We start from the raw sequence: 19,481 nt of genomic DNA, 5'->3' as shown, positions 1-19,481 counted from the left end.
CTTGAGCGTTGAATCCACTCTTCTATCAAGCAAATCCTGAAGGTTTGACCCGTCATCGATGGGCACGACAGTGCGACGGGAAAGCTTAGAGATGGCTAAATCAACCTTGGGTGGCGGACCCCAGCGGTCCAGCTGGGAGGAATCAATCGGATACACTGCTTTGAAAGCCCTGGTGGTGACATAAGCCTTCTCCGGCTGCTTCCACTCTTGTTCCATTAGGCTGGCCATGGAGGCGTCCACTTGAAAAACCCTCCACTTTCCAGAGGTGGACGCAGAGGCTTCCCCCTCGCCAACCTGGTCCCACGACCGGATGGCCTTCAGCAGCTTATTAGTCTTCTCCCGGTGGAAAATTGGTCTGCTGGTACAGGAGGACTGATCGTCCGATGATATGGACACATCCTCCACCTGGAGCCGCTCCAGGGAGGGCAGTGAAGCAGAACGCCTCTCCACGCGCTGCTTCTTGGTGAGCTGAGCCAGTGAAGTACGGATATCCTTTAAAGAATCATCCTGCAAAAAACACAAGGATACTTAGAAGCCAGAGGGGACCCTTCCCCTCTTTGCGGCAACCGTACTCACCATGTACTCCTTGACCCATGCTACCATATCACTGGTAACGGGTTCCTCCCGCAGAGGTCCCCTGCATTGCTGGCAGCGTGACCAGTCATAGCCTAAAGGCAAAACAATGACATTCAGGATACTCCCACCATTGGGAGAATTAGCAGACGAAAAAAACCGCACCTACCATCAGGTAGTGGAACGTCACATTCAATGCAAGCCAGGTGTCTCCTTTTAGAAGACTTCTTCCGTCTCACTTGATCCCCGGGAGGGGTAGAAGAGGAAGACATGACAAATAGAAACTAGCTTTCAGAGATACCTAAGCATAGGATACGGAGAACATCAGAGGAGTACATTCAAGGAACCATATAAGGAGACTCACCCAGCTTCTGCAGACCACTTACCAAACTTCAGCAGAGTTTGCAGTAGAATAAATGCAATTGAAGCGGTAACCACAAGCCACAGCGCAGAACCAGCTAGGGATTAAACTAGCAGGCAATGAGGGATGCAACCTGCCCCCTTTTACAGCCCCATACCCGGAAGGGGCGTGGCCTTAGCCAAAAAAGCGAGCTCCGTTCCTTTTGCCCTAAAAAACACTCCTAGCCCTTTCAAGGCACGCTCCCCCCCCCCCGAGCTAACTACTTTTGGCACCTACCTTTAAGATCCTGAGGACCTCTAGTGTACAACGCTGCTGTTCGCGTGGTCCCGGAGCGGCGAATGCCGAAAACCGGAAGTTGCCGGTGTCACACTATTGAACGACCGGCCGGAACCCTCCTAGGCAGAGGAAAGGTTCCGCGAAACCGGAAGTTCCCTCATGGAGCCGTGCGTACATGCCGGCTGGCTGCGCGCTGCTCCCGAAGCCCAGCAGGACTGGATGTCGGGGAACAGGAGGTAGGATTGCGGGAGGGAGGTGGGTAAATAGGTAACCTTAATCTTACCCATTCTCTTTGCAGGACCGACACAGAAGTCCAATGGGGCAGAGTGCATCACTGAAGACACCTGAACAGGTAAGTACCTGAAACTTCTTCTTTACTCTTTCTCTTTAGGAGGACACAGAGTCCTCCCCACCTGTCCGATCCTTTACACAGGACAGAAAAAAACGCACAGGGGGGAGGTATCTGTGCCCTCTTAAAGGGAACAAGCCATGTGAAATTAATACATGGCTAATTAAAATTCCGCCTGTCCTACCAGCACACAGGGGCACGAAATACCCCACATTGTGCCGCTGGTAAGGACGACAGGGAACATCATGCTGTGGGGCTGTTCTTCAGCAGACCGCATGAGCAAATTTCATAGAATTGAAGGAAGGATGAATGGAAAAATGTACCGAGACATCCTGCATAAATATCTGCTGCCACTAAAAGGAGGATAAAGATGAGACGAGGGTGGACATTTCATCGAAACAACACCCCAAACACACAGTGAGGAAGATAGAAAATAAAGCTCTAGAATAGCCCGGCCATCCCCAGATCTGAATCCAATAGAAAATCTATGGAAGGAGCCCCTGGAAGAAGAAGGGCCACAATCCCACCTGACACTGCCGCCACTTGTGTCTCCATACAGGGGCGGCCTGTACTGCATACATGTGAGTTAGGGCTCCACGTTGTGGGTTTCCATCTTCTGCCTGAGCAACTGGACAGGAGATGGAAACCCGGTAGTCAGTGTCCGCCCGTGAGCGTCTTCTGGTCACCACGGCAAAATGTCTGACTTTATGTCCAGTTAAAAAATTTTTAAAAAATAAATTTCGGAGACCAGAAGACGCTCACGGGTGGTCACTTTGCAAACCCATTCAAATGAATGGGTTTGAAAACTGACTGCCGGTTTGCGTCTCCTGTGCAGTTTCTCAGGCAGAAGATGGAAACCTGCAAAGCGGAGACCGGGCGCTGGTGTGAACCCGCCCTAAGTGAGGTCAATTCTTTCTCCTGGAGTCTCATTATGACATCATGTGTGAACATCTCCCCAAGGTCTCATTATGACATCAGGTATGTACATCTCCACAAGAGTCTCATTATGACGTCATCTGTGGACATTTCTGCTCTGATGACTTTGCCTGTGCGGATTGAATGTGTTGCTGTTACCGACATCTGGGGAGAATTTCATGTCAATAGAACCTTTACTAATAGACGGACTATTGGAGGTTGCATGCAATACTTATCTCACCCACTATATCTGTTTTGTGGGGTACACTAGGTATATAGCTCTGCTGTGAGTACAACTTCAGTAGAATTAGACTTCCAAACTGAAACAAAACTTCAGCTGTGAGCAGGATTAGGTCAGGCTGTTTTCTGGATGTAAAACCGTTTTTGAACTTTGCAAAGAGAACATTTTGTTTACACAGGATAAAAATTTGCATCTACAATTGGGTGGAGTTTGCACCATAAAGGGTGAGAGGTGGGTGTGGTCAGCTGTACATGTGATCTGGACTCTCCTATGTATGCGAAATATGCAAATAATCAGCTTATACAGGGAATTAAATAAAAACATGCGGAGAAGATTCCGAGCGCTGTGGGAACCTTTCACTCCCAGCAATATGAGTGCAAAATCTGCCATGTTACAGAAAGCTGGATGCCGGCCCTTTAATTCACTATCCATGTTCTCAGTGAACAGCAAGAGCCACAGTCTCTGTGATGGAAACTTCTGTGGTTACCCAGGAGGGTGTGGGGAGTCTGTACACTGTCTGCAACTAAGGCAGGTGATGGGCGGCAGTCCATGATGCTCACTCCTCTGCCATCTACTGGGTGACTGTCTCTACACTGTGACTGTTCACCTCCCAGGTGACAGGCAGCTCAGGGGTTAATGGCTGTGGTTGGGAACAGAGGGTGACTTGTTTGCCCCCTCCTCTCCCCGAGCCAATGAGGTGAGGCGTGGGCCTGTGGGTCTCCTCCACCTCTCTGGCCTAGCACATGGCAGGAGCTAACTGGCAACATACTGCAAGTACTAAGTGTTCAGTGTGTGCTATATACACAGTCCAGTCACATTAATGTGACCACCTATCAAAATCCAGAATAACCACCTTTGGCAGAGTGGACTGCTGCGAGACGTGCAGGAAGAGAGGGGATGTTGTGATGATGTTCACTGGGATGTTGAGCCATGCCGACTCCAGTGCCGTGGCCAGCTGCACTAGGTTACACGGTTGAGCATCCATGGCACGAACAACCCAATTGAGGTGGTCCCACAGATTCTTGATTGGGTTCAAGTCCGGGAAACTTGCTGGCCAAGGGAGTACGGTTAACGCATCCTGGTGCTCCTTCAACCACGCACGTACACTGCGAGCATTATGACACGTGGCATTGTCCTGCTGGTAGATGCCATCATCCTGAGGAAAAACAATTCACATGTAGGGGTGAACATGGTCCGCAAGGATAGATGCATACTGGTGTTGATCCATCGTGCCTTCCACAATGATGAGTGCACCCAGATGGCTGATGACACGTGCCTTCTGCCATTGGTTATTTACCGTTGACGTCAAAAGTAGGCAGTGGTCACATTAATAGTACTGTCGCAATTGAGCCTTTAACCCCTTATGACGCTTCACATGCCATTAGTGGGTGGAGAAGGGTACGCAGTACCCAATGACCAGGACATGTTCTGTACAGGGCATCGTAGCGATCAGGTCAGCAGTTACGTGGGCATTTTGTGGCCTGCAGGACAGCGTAGACAGGGCCATACGTCTTGCTCGGACTCCTTTGCTGGTGGTGATCTTCATACTAGCGTGTGTGTCGTACACTCAGAAGTCACAGGAAGGGTGGAAGTAAACACGTATGGATGATTGGTGAGGACAGATGTGGACTGGTGACAGTGCCGTCACAACACCCCACAGCTTCATCAGCGGCAAGTGCTGTAAATCTTCTGTACTATAAACTTTGTGCCATAAAGGGGACCTTCCACCAACTCCAGTTCTTAGTATCTGTTAATAGCTCTCCTCCAGGGACTCCAGCACACACTCTACTCCCCACCATTCCTGAGCAATCAGTGGTGGTATTTTTAGTACATAATATGCTAAGTTGCTTAGGTTATGTCAGGTGGGCGAAGCTAGGGTAGGTAGTCTGAAGCCGTCCCCCTGGCTGGTGAATAGTACTTAACAAAGGGCTTCACTGGTGTAGGGAATGAAGAAGCAGAAGCTGTGGTCTCTTCATAAATCAGTCACGTGGCTCTGCACCAGATTGGAAATCTAATACCTGGTGTGAGTTATAAGGAATCTGTCACACTCTCACAAAGTGGCCAGTGAGACGTGGATTGTGCTAAATGTGTACCACAATATCAGCCCTCTACACCAGAAAACTGACACAGGGAATGGTGATTCCACCCAGTGTGTCCAGTATAGAAAACAGGCGGCTATAACATTCCTGAGCAGAATCTTAGTTCTGGGCATTAAGGAGGGTCAGTGGCTTTGGTGGATTGTGCCATGTTGTGGATAGTCGGTGACTCTGTCCACAACATGGCATGATCCACCAGACTCACCGACTGTCCACAACATGGCACGATCCACCAGTTGGTGACTCTGGTGGATTGTGCCATGTTGCGGACAGTCGGTGACTCTGGTGGATTGTGCCATGTTGCGGACAGTCGGTGACTCTTTTGGATTGTGCCATGTTGCGGACAGTCGGTGACTCTGGTGGATTGTGCCATGTTGCGGACAGTCAGTGACTCTGGTGGATTGTGCCATGTTGCGGACAGTCAGTGACTCTGGTGGATTGTGCCATGTTGTGGACAGTGAATAACCATGATGGATTGTGCCATATTGTGGACAGTCAGTGTCTCTGGTGGATCGTGCCATATTGGAGACAGTTGAATAACCATGGTCAATCGTGTCATATGGTGGCCAGTCAATGATTATGGTAGACCGTGTTTTGTTGGTGACCACAGTGCATGGTGTGTTGTGGACAGTTGGTGACTGTGGTGAATTGTGCTTTTTTTGTGTCGTCCAGGCTGCAGTCAGAATTTCTCACTACATAAACACTCATCTTCTCTGTCTGACTCGGGTGTCATGTATGATCAGGTGCTGGGATGACGTGACACGCCATTACGAGTTCTGAGGCCTGCACTGAGCACCAGGATTATCTCCGATGAAGTTCCTGTACGGAGGGATTACTTTAGTATAAACTGCCTTGTCCCCTGGAGAGACCCACAGATAATGATGCCGCAGACGCTGACAGTGACAATTCCCACCAAAGAGTGGAAAATTCCTCCCTGACGAGTGAGAAAATTCCCAGAGTGTGATGTGTGCAGACAGAGGAGAGCAGATCCGGGGAGGGAGGGGTATAACCACTTTATATAGTATTGGCCATAGTCCTCAGCTCTCACTCCCTGGATGTAGGTGCAGACAGAGGAGAGCAGATCCGGTAGAGAGGGGGCTGGCTCTGTAGACATGGGGGTAATATAGGGGATGAGAACAGAGTAGTGTTTTCACTCCATGCAGTATCATAGTCCCAGCCGTAGTCTCCAGCCCTCATGTAGGTCTCACTCCCTGGATGTAGGCGAAGTCGCCTCCGGCTGGAATTACAGAGACTCATGGAAAGTCTTTCAATAATACATCAAGGCCCCCAGAGCAACTCAGCAACACCAGTAGTGGAGCGAGCACACAGTAGTCGACTCCAGTGAGGTATGGGCAGGTGAAGGGTTAATGCCCTCCCTCCCCACCCAGCTGATGAAGGGTTAACCTGTTGCACTGCAGTAACAATAGGAGATTAATTATATTTGGCAGCATAAACGACTCCTGGCACCAGGTGCTGCTGACGTCACTGCCACAGAAGAGTCTCACAGAGACTGAGCAGAGACACCATGGCGAGTAGAAACTGCGAAGAACCACAACAAGTGCAGGAAGAGACACCTGCTGGAAGGGAATACAACAGAGGGGTGGCCGACAGCCTGAAAGATAGTAAAAACTTTCCCCCACATTGGTGGGTATGCGCCAGTCTTCTACTATTGGAAGGTAGGAGGCTACCATAGATGAGCAGACTGGGATAGGACACCTCAACAAGTTTACCACCCAATACCAAGAGAGCAGTGAGCAGAACTCTGGAACATCAACATGACAAAACCTTCCAGCCTCACCGATGATCGTACTCAGACCTGTGGCTTCTCTTATGCCAGTCATCGCCAGGTCTCCTTCACGAGGCAAAGATTTCATAGTCAGCCTAGATCGCAGTGTCGATGTAGACTGATTGCTTGGTGCTGTGTCTGGCCATTGGCACCATTTTCCGTAGCTTAACTACTGGCCTTAAAAGCAACCTATGGCGCCTTGTTATGCCTCCGTGTAGAGGAAGTGTTCAGATTTCTGGGGTCCACGTTCCAGGTGTTGCTATGGGGCTCTCATGTTTATTTGTAAAGCCTTTAAGCTGGAAGTTCGGGAATCTTTTGTAGCACCCAAAGACGACTATACACAAGATAAAAGTTGGTAAAATGGATGATGTTAACCATCTCAGCTAACTGTTACTATAAAATTATACATGAACAATCATCCATCATGGCTGACAACAGACTCCTATATGCAAAACAAGCTATTGATTGGCCATATTAAAATTTCTTCGCCCATTGTTACTAGCCCATTCACAACAGAAACCATAAATATATATTACATCAATGTCATCCAGTATAATAATTCTTTGGACCCAGTAGAGCGAGGATTCAGTTATGCCGACTCTTGTGGCAGTAAAACCTGTGATAATATTTTATAACCTGATGTTAGAAGACAATGCAGAGATCAGAGGTCATAAAGTGTTCTGGAAGACTGAGCTCCGAGTCCGTCTTATGTAACCCCAGGGGGTGTGTAGTGACTGTACTGAGTACAAAGTGCAGAGCTCACCACCGGCTCCGCACTAATATAGACATATCTTCTCCTGTGCTGGAATGTAGGTGGAAGAGCAGCTCCAGTAACTACTCATACCATCATGCCTGGAACTGGAATCAGAGCCACAGGACAAAGACATTTCCATTAGGTCCTACCAGCTGCACAATAATGGGGTATTTCTGCCACTGTGTGCTGGTAGGACAGACAGAATATTTCATCTAAATAATTAAACTTTATCCCACCCTATAGAAGGGGAGAAGAGACCTCCACCCAAATGTTTTTTTCTGCCTTTGTAGGCGATGATGGAAAAACGAAAACTTCCTGAAAAGGCCTTCATCTTATCCAGATTCGATTCAAGACCCTTTTCCCTATTAGAGAAGACGAATATGTCAACTGGTGTCCAACTAGTGTCCACCTCCTACGCTCGATATGGCAGTGGTCATCTGACCATTGTTCTGTTGGTATAGCTGCTAGTGAAGTAACTTCTAAACTGAGGTTTGAGTTGATACAGTCAGAGAAGGATTTTGAATCTGGAATATCCAGGGATGGTCTGTTATCCTTTATGAATTTTTTTTGCTTACGGCAGATTTCATTACTATTGCCACCAGCCAGGAGGTTAAAATGACTGCAAAATCAGTCACTACCACTGCTTCTCCCTGACCTCTGTGGTTCAAGCCCTGGTGTGCAGATAATATATCTAAATATAATACTTGTTCCTTGCCCTTTGAGCCTTGTAAGCTCTTTGCTAAAGAGCTGGAAAAGATTATAGAGGGCTTAGCTGATAAAAAAGGAAAGAGTCTTCTTCAGTCCTTCCGGGACATACCAGGATAGGTGAATGCCCTCAGGCTTCTCAGCAGCCTAGGTCTTGTGACCAGAGATTATCTAGGTTCCAGAACAAAGGCTGGGGATGGAAGAATACCAGGGATGCCCAAAAAAAAAAACAAATTTATGACACCTCCTCCTACAGCTTGCGACTCTCTTTTTCTATCAGGCCTGGTTAGATTTCATTCCAGATCCTTGGGTTCTCCGAGTAATGCAAAGTGGGTTTCGCCATAGACTTCCCTCAGGAAAACAAGATTTTCTCTGTAGCAATTTATGTGCGGAACCATGCCTTGAAAGAAGTGCCCACTTCTGAACAGGGTCTGGGAATTTATGCTCCAGTCTTCCTGGTTCCAAAACCATCAAGAGACTGGAGGATGATAATAGACCTATGGTATTGCATTGTTGTCTTTTTTTTACACTAAACGCGGTTCCAAATGGAAACCATAAAATCTGTCACCGCCTTCTTGCAGCCAGGTGACTTCCTAGTTACATGTACCCTTTTTCTGCACAAAAAATTCTTCAGATTCTTCTTAGAAAGACACAGAAAACACTTGCAGTTCATGACATTACTCTTCGGCATCTGTTCTGCTCCCCACATATAGCACATAGATTGTGGCTCCTGCTCTCAGACTTCAGGGTTTCTTCATCGTCCCCTATCTCGACGACTGGCTCATAAAAGCCTTGTCAGAGGAGAATCTCCGTCACCATCTCCTGATAGCTGTGGATTTTCTCCAACGATTAGGTTAGCTCATAAATTGGCCGAAGTCAGACATTATTCAATTAATTCGGAATAAGTGTCTAGGCTTTGTACTCGATTACAGCTAATGTCAGTTTCCTTGCCTCCAGCCCGGAAGGAGAGAATAATTGTAGCCGCAAAGTTTCTGGCTGTTCTCCTGTGATCTATATGGACAGCTATGAAAGGTTTGGGATTCATGGCAGCAACTACAGGTGCGATTTTTCATCAAATTATCTTGAAGTCAGGTCTCCTGGATATAGACCTAATGGCAACCAGATTCGTGGCCAAAGTGGAGAAGTTCTGTTCCCTCTATCAGGAACAGAATCTCTTGGCACTGGATGACCTGTTCATCCCATGGAGGTTCAGGCTGGTTTACATCTTCCCTCCAGTTTCCATGATATCAAATGTATTGATGAAAATCAGACAGGACTAAGCCACGGTTATAACCATCATTCTGATCTGGCTGAAAAGAGCTTGGATTTCCCAACTAATTCAGAGGAGTCAAAGAATGTACTGGAGGCTTCTCCCAATCTAGAAGCTGGTATCTCAGGGACTGCAGTTTTGCCAGGATCTTAGAAGATTCAACCCGACTGCCTGGAGGTTCACCTGTCCCTTTTGTGAGCTAGAAGACCTGTGACACACTCCATCTCAATAGCAGAGCCTACTAATAGAAGTTATGCCAGAATACGGGACATTTTCACTACTTGATGCTCCAAAAAGTCAACAGCTTCGATCCATCCATCGGCAATTTACTCAACATCTTGCAGGATGGCCTAGATAAATGTCTTAGCGCTTTCCACACTGCTTGTTTGGGCAGATATCTTTCTCAGGACATTCTAAAAAAAGATGGTTCCTGGAAGGGGCCCGAGAGGTATAGGCTTTCTTTTTCAGCTCCCATCTCTCAATGGGATTTACCCACAGTTCTTACAAGGTTGTGTGATTCTCTCTTCAAAGTGTTGACTTTAGTTTTCTTTCTTTGAACTTGACCTTTTTTACTAGCCATCACATCTTCAAAAAGTATCGGAGAACTACAAGCATTTTCTATGTTTCCTTTTTCTGGCTAGTGTACAGTTAAGGTTTCTTCCAGGATTTCATCCTTAGGTTCCTTCACAAGTTTAATATCAACCAATTTTTTCCTTCCCCTTCTTCTGAGGAGGCTAGATTACATTTCCTGGATTTATCTGAATGCCTCCACATTTACTTAAATCGCTCTTGACCCTTCAGGAGGTTGGAGAATCTCTTAATAACCATCTGGATAGAAATAAAAGGCTTAAGCTCATCTTTACTTCCCAAGAGTTGAACTCACCTGAGTCTGTTAGACCCCACTCCAATTGGGCTCTCTACTGTTTATCTACTGGCTTAGAATTTCATGGGGTCAGAGTTATCTGCTGGACTATAGGTGCACTCCAGGTAGGACTGCACCTACTGGCCTATAGGTGCACTCTATGTAGGACTGTACCTGCTGGACTATAGGTGCACTCTAGGTAGGACTGCAACTGCTGGGCTATAGGTGCACTCTAGGTAGGACTGTACCTGCTGGACTATAGGTGCACTCTAGGTGGGACTGTACCTGCTGGACTATATATGCACTCTATGTAGGCCTGTACCTGCCGGATTGTAGGTGCACTCTAGCGATTACTGTATCTGCTGGACTATAGTTACACTCTAGGTATAACTGTACCTGCTGGACTATAGGTGCACTCTAGTTAGGACTGTACCTGTAGGACTATAGGTGCACTCTATGTAGGACTGTACCTGCTGGACTATAGGTGCACTCTAGGTAGGACTGCAACTGCTGGGCTATAGGTGCACTCTAGGTAGGACTGTACCTGCTGGACTATAGGTGCAATCTAGGTGGGACTGTACCTGCTGGACTATATATGCACTCTATGTAGGCCTGTACCTGCCGGATTGTAGGTGCACTCTAGCGATTACTGTATCTGCTGGACTATAGTTACACTCTAGGTATAACTGTACCTGCTGGACTATATGTGCACTCTAAGTAGCACTGTACCTGCTGGTGCAGCCAGTGGGTGTTAGTTACCTGTTGTGGCTTGGGTGGGCGCTGAGAGCTGAATAATTTCAGGTTCTTCATCACCCAGATACTGTACTGCACCACCTGCAGCCTGGCCAGGTGCGAGTTAATTGGCACAACCGCCAGATGACTGGGCACATATTACTGTCTCCTGGCCACACATTCCCTTATGGATGAATGACATTGGCGTGGAGGAAGAGGAGAAACAATTGGCGATAACAATGACCATGTGCTAAGTGTAGATGTGGCCTGCCTAACAGGATGAACATGGGGAGGAGTAGGAGAAAAGCCTCGCTCACTTCCCCTGCCATTAACAAGCTAATTTTACAAATAAAAGAGTAATGCCTTTCCATGTGAGAACATAGAGATGTCGTTCCTACATTTTTTCCTGTACGGCCACGGCTTAGTTTCTGCTTGCAGATCTTGCACATTTCAATAGATTTATTGTTTAACAATGTAAAAAAAAAAATTCCCACAAGGGAGATGACCCAGCAGCAGCGAAAACAAGTCTGCCACTACCACCACCAGTGCCACCATCCACGCCCTGCAAGCTTCTCCTAGGTCTACCATTATGCAGGCTTTTTGGATGTTGAGCGTGCGGAATGGATGGATGGATGCAATGGATTACTATCACCACTGCCACTACCCTCTTCATCTGATGTCACTTTGTCAATCTGACACGCTAGCCAGGTCCTATCCACAAGAGAATCGTTATCATCTTCTCTGCTTTTTTTTTTTTTTTCTAAAACATCATTATGGTCATGCACACCCGCAGAATTTCGACCTTCAGATATCCTTCTTGCTCCCCTAGCAGAACAACTATCAGTAGTAGTAGTACTACTACTAACCTCCATCTTCAATACTCATCATGTCTTCCTCCTCTTCTTGCATGCAATGCTGAGTGTTCTTGTCCAATTCGTTAAAAAGAGGAGGCAGACTGCTCTGACTAGGAGAAATAGATTGCTCAGGAGGTGCCACATCACTACCAAGGATCTGTGAAGGAGACAGGGTTAACAGTCTAGAACCAAGCGGTAAATTATGTGTTATTTAGATGGAACACACAGAAGCCTGACTCAAGATCACATCACTGTTGCATAGAATCTGCTCCTATGACTGAGATGAACCAGCTAACTAATCCAAAACTTCATCTCCATTCTCAGGAAGTGTAATAATCCTGCAGCTACTGGCGATGCCACTAAAACCAGTAGTGTTCCTCTTGCCACCCACAATCTTATTGTTAGTTCTTTCACCAGTGTTTCCTCTTCCCCTTCCTAGATAAATGCTTAAAATATTTTGACAAGATGATCCTACTGAGTCATAGATGCTTGGTCAAAGTGAATTTTATTCACCATGTGGTAACAGTAAACATTTTCGGCTCTACTTAAGCCTTCATCAGACTCTACAATGGTATACAGAAATATACAAAATTAGTGAGTTCCCACTACCACATTGTAAAAGTGCCACAAAATACAATTGAGTTGAACCCACCACTCTCAATACAGAGGTTCTTAGATATCGGTTGTTAGCCAGGTAAACAATAAACAAGATCATAATGAACACCAGATGTCATATTTGTATACATTCGTTAGAAGAGTCATTCCACATGATACCAAAGTCCTTCTAAGTTTACTAGGGAGATTGAGAAGCCAGCGCCGGAAGAAGACGCGAAGAAAGCCCATTCCTGAAGAAGATGGAGGTGGCGCTGGAGAGTTTTCTCACAGCATTGGGGACGCCCCCAGTACTGTTTGAGCACTGGGGCCCGCCCCCAGTGCTGCAAGACAACTCATTTGCATACCAACGAAAATCAGGATTTATACCAAATGGCGACGAGGAGAAGACATCTAAAGTTAGGAGAAGAATAGCCTTTCTTAAGGCTATTCCTACGTGTTAGGGACCAAAAATTGAGTTTTTATGATAGGATCCCTTTAAGCAATGAAATTTTTTTTCAGATTAACAACGCTCCATCACACTGTGTATGGTTACCCGCTGAAAAAAAAGTATGAAATTACTAAGAAACTCCCTTTTCGCCTCCCATTCACTGCTATTGCTTTCCTCAGGCGGAATCCACCTGAAGAAAGCTCATGTCGCTTCTTTTTTCCGCTAGTGGCAAAAAAACGCTAGCCGAAAACGAACGCTAGCGGTCTCCATAGACCACCATTGTATGCAGGGGGATTTTGAGGCGAAATCTGCTGTCAAAATCTGCCTCCTTGCCCCCCGTGAGAAACTAGCCCTAAGATCGAATGACTGGACTCATCAGTGACATTGGGCACATGATTCCAGAGAAGATGCCGGAAGAGGCCATGAGAGGCTGCAGTGGAGTGAATAATGGATGCCCAGAGAAGGGGAGTACCAGTGTTTGTTTGTTTTTTTTTTACTTTGCTCCACTTTCAGACCCCATATTATGATGAGACCCCATAGTATAACAATGATTTGATGTTGGGAAAACCCCAAAATTTTGGTTAGTTTGTCACAAGCCCTGCTCATTAGGAGCCGTTCCTGTAACAGCTATTATAATACTGCCCCCTGCGGTGCAGGAGATCTGGAGTAGAGATGTAGATGGTGATCTCGGCAAGGACAGATACTTAATAATGTTTCCATTCAGTAACTGGAGATCTGGAGTAATTACTGAAGGTCATCCTGAAGGACAAGCTGAGCCTGGAGATGGAGGATAAGAGGTCTGTGGAATTACATCTGCTCGGGCAGGGTTCTCTATCCTGTACTGCTTAGTGAGCACTATACTTCTGGGGTCTCCCCTAGGAGGGATCATGGTCATTACTGATATAAGATACATTCATTTTTAACCCTCACTCTGGTAATTTGGAGGGGAGGGGGGTTGGGGGGAGAACATCAATGGATTTTGGAAGTTAGCGTTAAAGGGAGTCTGCTCCCAGAACCAGCATATCACCCCAGCCCTGAAGATAGATAGGTTATTGTCACCAGAACCAGCATATCACCCCAGCCCTGCAGATAGATAGGTTATTGTCACCAGAACCAGCATATCACCCCAGCCCTGCAGATAGATAGGTTAGTGTCACCAGAACCAGTATGTCACCCAGCCCTGCAGATAGATAGGTTATTGTCACCAGAACCAGTATATCACCCCAGCCCTGCAGATAGATAGGTTAGTGTCACCAGAACCAGCATATCACCCCAGCCCTGCAGATAGATAGGTTATTGTCACCAGAACCAGTATATCACCCCAGCCCTGCAGATAGATAGGTTAGTGTCACCAGAACCAGCATATCACCCCAGCCCTGCAGATAGATAGGTTACTGTCACCAGAACCAGTATATCACCCCAGCCCTGCAGATAGATAGGTTACTGTCACCAGAACCAGTATGTCACCCAGCCCTGCAGATAGGTAGGTTACTGTCATCAGAACCAGCATATCACCCCAGCTCTGCAGATAGATAGGTTAGTGTCACCAGAACCAACATATCACCCCAGTCCTGCAGATAAGTAGGTTAGTATCACCAGAACCAGCATATCACCCCAGCCGTGCAGTTAGATAGGTTACTGTCACCAGAACCAGCATATCACCCCAGCCCTGCAGATAGATAGGTTAGTGTCACCAGAACCAGCATATCACCCCAGTCCTGCAGATAAGTAGGTTAGTATCACCAGAACCAGCATATCACCCCAGCCATGCAGTTAGATAGGTTACTGTCACCAGAACCAGGATATCACCCCAGTTCTGCAGATAAGTAGGTTACTGTCACCAGAACCAGCATATCACCCCAGCCCTGCAGATAAGTAGGTTAGTGTAACCAGAACCAGCATATCACCCCAGTCCTGCAGATAAGTAGGTTAGTGTAACCAGAACCGGTGACATTTATTTCTCTTGCTTGTATAGCACCAACGCATTCTGCAACGCTGTCACTGTCACATACAGAGTTCACAGTCTACACCCCTTATCATGTTTGTCCCTATATATATTGGAGGAGGGGACAAAGATGGCGTCTCTTCTGAAGTGAATTCCAAGAGAGGTCCAGGGAGAGTTGTAAATTCAAAGTCCTTTCTTTGCCAGGTCTTGGCCATACTACCCTCTTTCAATGCTAAGTCATGGACACAGCAAATTCCATCTCTCAGGGTATTCACTGCTCCCTTAGGCTCTCTGTGCTCTGTCCAGTTTGATCTGGTGAGACGGTGGCTCATGCAGATGGAGATTGAAAATAGCATCAAGTGTAACATGGAGGTCTTCCTGTCTAGTGGTTTCAGGGAGGCCCTTAACCCTTATGTTGTTGTGTGGACCACGGATGTCAAGATCTTCCAAAGGATGGTGGATGTCTTTAACCACAGAGGTCTGAGATAGAACCATAGCTTGTACCTGATAAACATAAGACCAAGTGGCCTCATGGTCTTTCTCCAAGTTTCATTTCTGGAGGCTATGTGGTGAAGGCCCTTCCTTTTCAGGAGTTTTCAGAACAGCAAGTATCTGTGACTTCAGCAATGAGGCACTGAAAGTCGTATGTTGTAGGGAGTTCAGCTTATGCGGACATGCACAGTACACTTCTGTACTCTGTTGAACTACAGGAGCGTACTGCACATGCTCGCATAAGCGGCCACAAAAAAATGGTCGCCCACAAGTGCAGTCGGCTCTGCCTGAGGCCTGACGGCAGAGCCGACTTGCACATGCGTAGAAGTTTGACCCCCAGCGCCAGAAGAAGACGCGTGAAGCGGCCGTTCCAGAAAAAGATAGAGGAGTCGCTGGAGAGTTCTCTCGCAGCATTGGAGACGCCCCCAGTGTTGCAAGAGAACTCATTTGCATACCGAAGAAAACCGGGCTTTCTACTGAACGGCGGCACGGAGAAGACATCAAAAGGTAGAAGAAGAATAGTCTTTCTTAACGTGTTAGTCAGAAAAAATAGCAGTTTAATGATAGGATCCCTTTAAGGGAGCAGAACATACCAACTTATGGATGTAGTCTTTAATAAGAGTCAAACCCATGCCCTCAGTAGTGCAAGACTAACCACTGAGCCACCTTACTGCTAACCACTGAGCCACTGTACTGCTAAGCACCGTACTACTAACCACTGAACCAATGTACTGCTAACCACTGAGCCAATGTAATGCTAACCACTGAGCCACTGCACTGTTAATCACTGAGCCACTGTATTGAGAGCCAATGAGTCAACATACTACTAACCAATAAGCCACCATACTGCTAACCACTGAGCCACCGTACTGCTAACCACTGAGCCACTGTACTGCTAAGCACTGAGCACCGTACTACTAACCACTGAGCCAATGTACTGCTAACCACTGAGCCACTGCACTGTTAATCACTGAGCCACTGTATTGAGATCCAATGAGTCAACATACTACTAACCAATAAGCCACCATACTGCTAACCACTGAGCCACCATACTACTAACCACTAAACCTCCATACTACTATCCACTGAGCCACCATACTGCTAAGCACTGACTAACTGAACTGTACTGACAACATATATGTCACATGGTATACATAATGACCTCCATGTCACGGCTGTTGGTGACATCATGTACACGTCACACTGTATAAGTAATGTCCATGCTGTGACATCTGGGGACTCCACTGTCAGGAGGACAAGTAATGGCTGCAGAAGTTACAGATTACTGGGATTATTACAGATTACATGATGTAAAGACCAATGGTGTAAAGATATCATACTGTGCATCATGTATATATCCTGCATATCCCTCCCTCATGCCAGGGCTGCTCTGACAACCCATATAGCGCTCTAGATGTGATATACCGGACGTAGCACAATAAGCCTCATTGTACACATCGCACCATTGTGGGTCTTTCTACACAGGGTGAGACAGTCGAGTGGAGGGATCCTGAAACATGGAGGAGATCGGACGTGTCCTTGAAGGCTGAAGGACAAGGCTGGATTGTGGGCCCCGGGGCTGCGCAGGGTGAAGGGCAGGTGAAGAAGTGAATCTTTCACTCCGGCTGAGTGAATTCCCGGAATGTTTCCTTATTACGCTGTGACCATGAACACAAGTTATCCTGTAACTCAGGAGGAACCTGTGCGATACCTGCGCCCCGCCTCGCGTGTCCGCAGCGCTCCCTACTGGAGGCTCCCGCAGAGATCATCACTTCTTATTGATGTCATTACTAGTAGATCTCTCCTCAGGCTCCGCCCCTTGGCTCACTCTCTCAGGTGCCGATACAGCCGCGTGACCTTCATCAAGGTCGTTCCCAAATACAGAGATGTAATAATTATAGGTACCCCCGATCACGCCGCCGCAGCTTTATGTATACCTGAGCATATTACACAGTAACGAGACTGCTCAGAGCACGTACATACAACCCCCTATAGGCATTTATTGATCCGGGTTCATAAATGAAGTGCCAGAAGTACAGTGAACACTGACACCTACACAGACAGCACAGTATGCGAGAAGGAGAGGGATCCGAATTATACACCAACAGAGTAATATCAGAAGATGTAGAGACCAAGAGAAGTAGAAGTGATATATTAATATAGGGGAGAGATGCACTGTGTATACTGAGAATATATACACTGTCTACCAATAAGTATTCGGACACCTGCGGTAGAAGAGAAAAACAACAAAACAACAAAACTACCCAATAGTTGGTAGACCCCAGCAGATGCTTCCTTATGGACGGGATTGATGGACACACCGGACGCCTGGTGACGCTCTGGGGCAGGTTTGGGGAGAAAACACAGTACAGTACTATTCCTAATATCTTTAATGATGACAATTATACATCCCCCCCCCCCTATACTCTCCATATCATGTATAGGTGACTGGTGGTATGGAGAGAGATCCCCTATAAGGTCCTGTGTATGGGGGATGAGGAATATTACCTGTGGGGGGAGCTACTAGGGTTCTGGTACAGTAATATCGCCTCCCAGTTACTAACACTACCTGTGCGGGGCACTATAACTATAATAGAGGCCTAGTAGCGCCCCCACAGGTAATAACAGTTCCCTGCCGCATACTGTTACTATAACTACAATTACATTTCACTGACCTGGTCACGATGGCAGCCCCCAGGACTGTCCTTGTACACAGGATGTGCGCACCTTCTATTCTGCTCCCCCGTCCCAGCGTCTCCATAGAGAAGGTCCTGGGAGCTGCAGTAGTGACCAGGTACGTGGACAGTGATCTAATGGCACAGACTACATGAACAGATCACTCTCACAATGGATCACTCTCACAATGGATCACTCTCACAATGGATCACTCTCACAATGGATCACTCTTACAAGCGGTCCTGTGGACACTGACCAGGTGCTTTGTCTACTGCCGCGTATAACACTCAGGATAGGAGCAGCAGCCACAGAGGTCCCCAATAAGCTGGCCGGCCCAGTACTAGGTGGTCCATGGACCCGACATTGGGGACCTCTGGTATTGGGGATACACTAGACAATTGCCCACAAGCTCTGGGAACCTGTTAGCACCCCTAACCTGGATACAAGATGAAATACGGCAGGACATAGAGGTATATACAGGTCTGTATGGTTTATAGCAGTACATTTACCACACTTTACAGCTGGGCCTGTAGTCTGGATACAAGATGAGATAGGGCAGGACCTGGAGGTATATACAGGCTCTGTATTGTATCCTGCAGTACATTTACCACAGATGTTACACCTGTAGTCTGGGTACAAGATGAGATACGGCAGGACATGGAGGTATATACAGGCTGTGTATGGTATATAGCAGTACATTTACCACACTTTACAGCTGGGCCTGTAATCTGGATACAAGGTGAGATAGGGCAGGACATGGAGGTATATACAGGCTCTGTATGGTATATAGCAGTACATTTACCACAGATGTTACACCTGTAGTCCGGATACAAGATGAGATACGGCAGGACATGGAGATATATACAGGCTCTGTATGGTATCCTGCAGTACATTTACCACACTTTACAGCCGGGCCTGTAGTCTGGATACAAGATAAGATAGGGCAGGACATGGAGGTATATACAGGCTCTGTATGGTATCCTGCAGTACATTTACCATATCTTATCTTGTATCCAGACTACAGATCCAGCTGTAACATCTGTGGATGATGTACTGCAGGATACCATACAGAACCTGTATATACCTCCATGTCCTGCCGTATCTCATCTTGTATCCAGACTACAATGAGATTATTTCCAGATCAATATATCTACTATAGTACTGCATATCTGACCACTGATCATCAGGAGTGTTGGAGATTCTTCACTATTTTCCTCTACACAATTATTATTCATTATTAATCATATAATTATAATTATTCATCATTACCTATTATGGGACCTTAAAAGGACCAGACAAATAGATCATTTACGCAAAAAATCAAGCCCAAAGTAGCTAAACCTAACCAGAAGAAGGCTGGAGGAGACCCAACAGAGCCAGAAGGCCAGCAGAGACCCGGCAGAGCCAGGTGAAAGCAGGAGGGACCCAACAGAGCCAGGAGAAGGCCAGAGGAGACCTGATAGAGCCATTAGAAAGCCAGTGGAGATCCAACAGAGCCAGAAGAAGGCTGGATGAAATTCTATAGAGCCAGAAGAAGGATGGAAGAGACCTG

Source organism: Leptodactylus fuscus, chromosome 2 (assembly GCF_031893055.1).
Source record: "Leptodactylus fuscus isolate aLepFus1 chromosome 2, aLepFus1.hap2, whole genome shotgun sequence".
Taxonomy (NCBI): Eukaryota; Metazoa; Chordata; class Amphibia; order Anura; family Leptodactylidae; genus Leptodactylus; species Leptodactylus fuscus.
Note: the sequence above shows the minus strand (reverse complement) of the source record.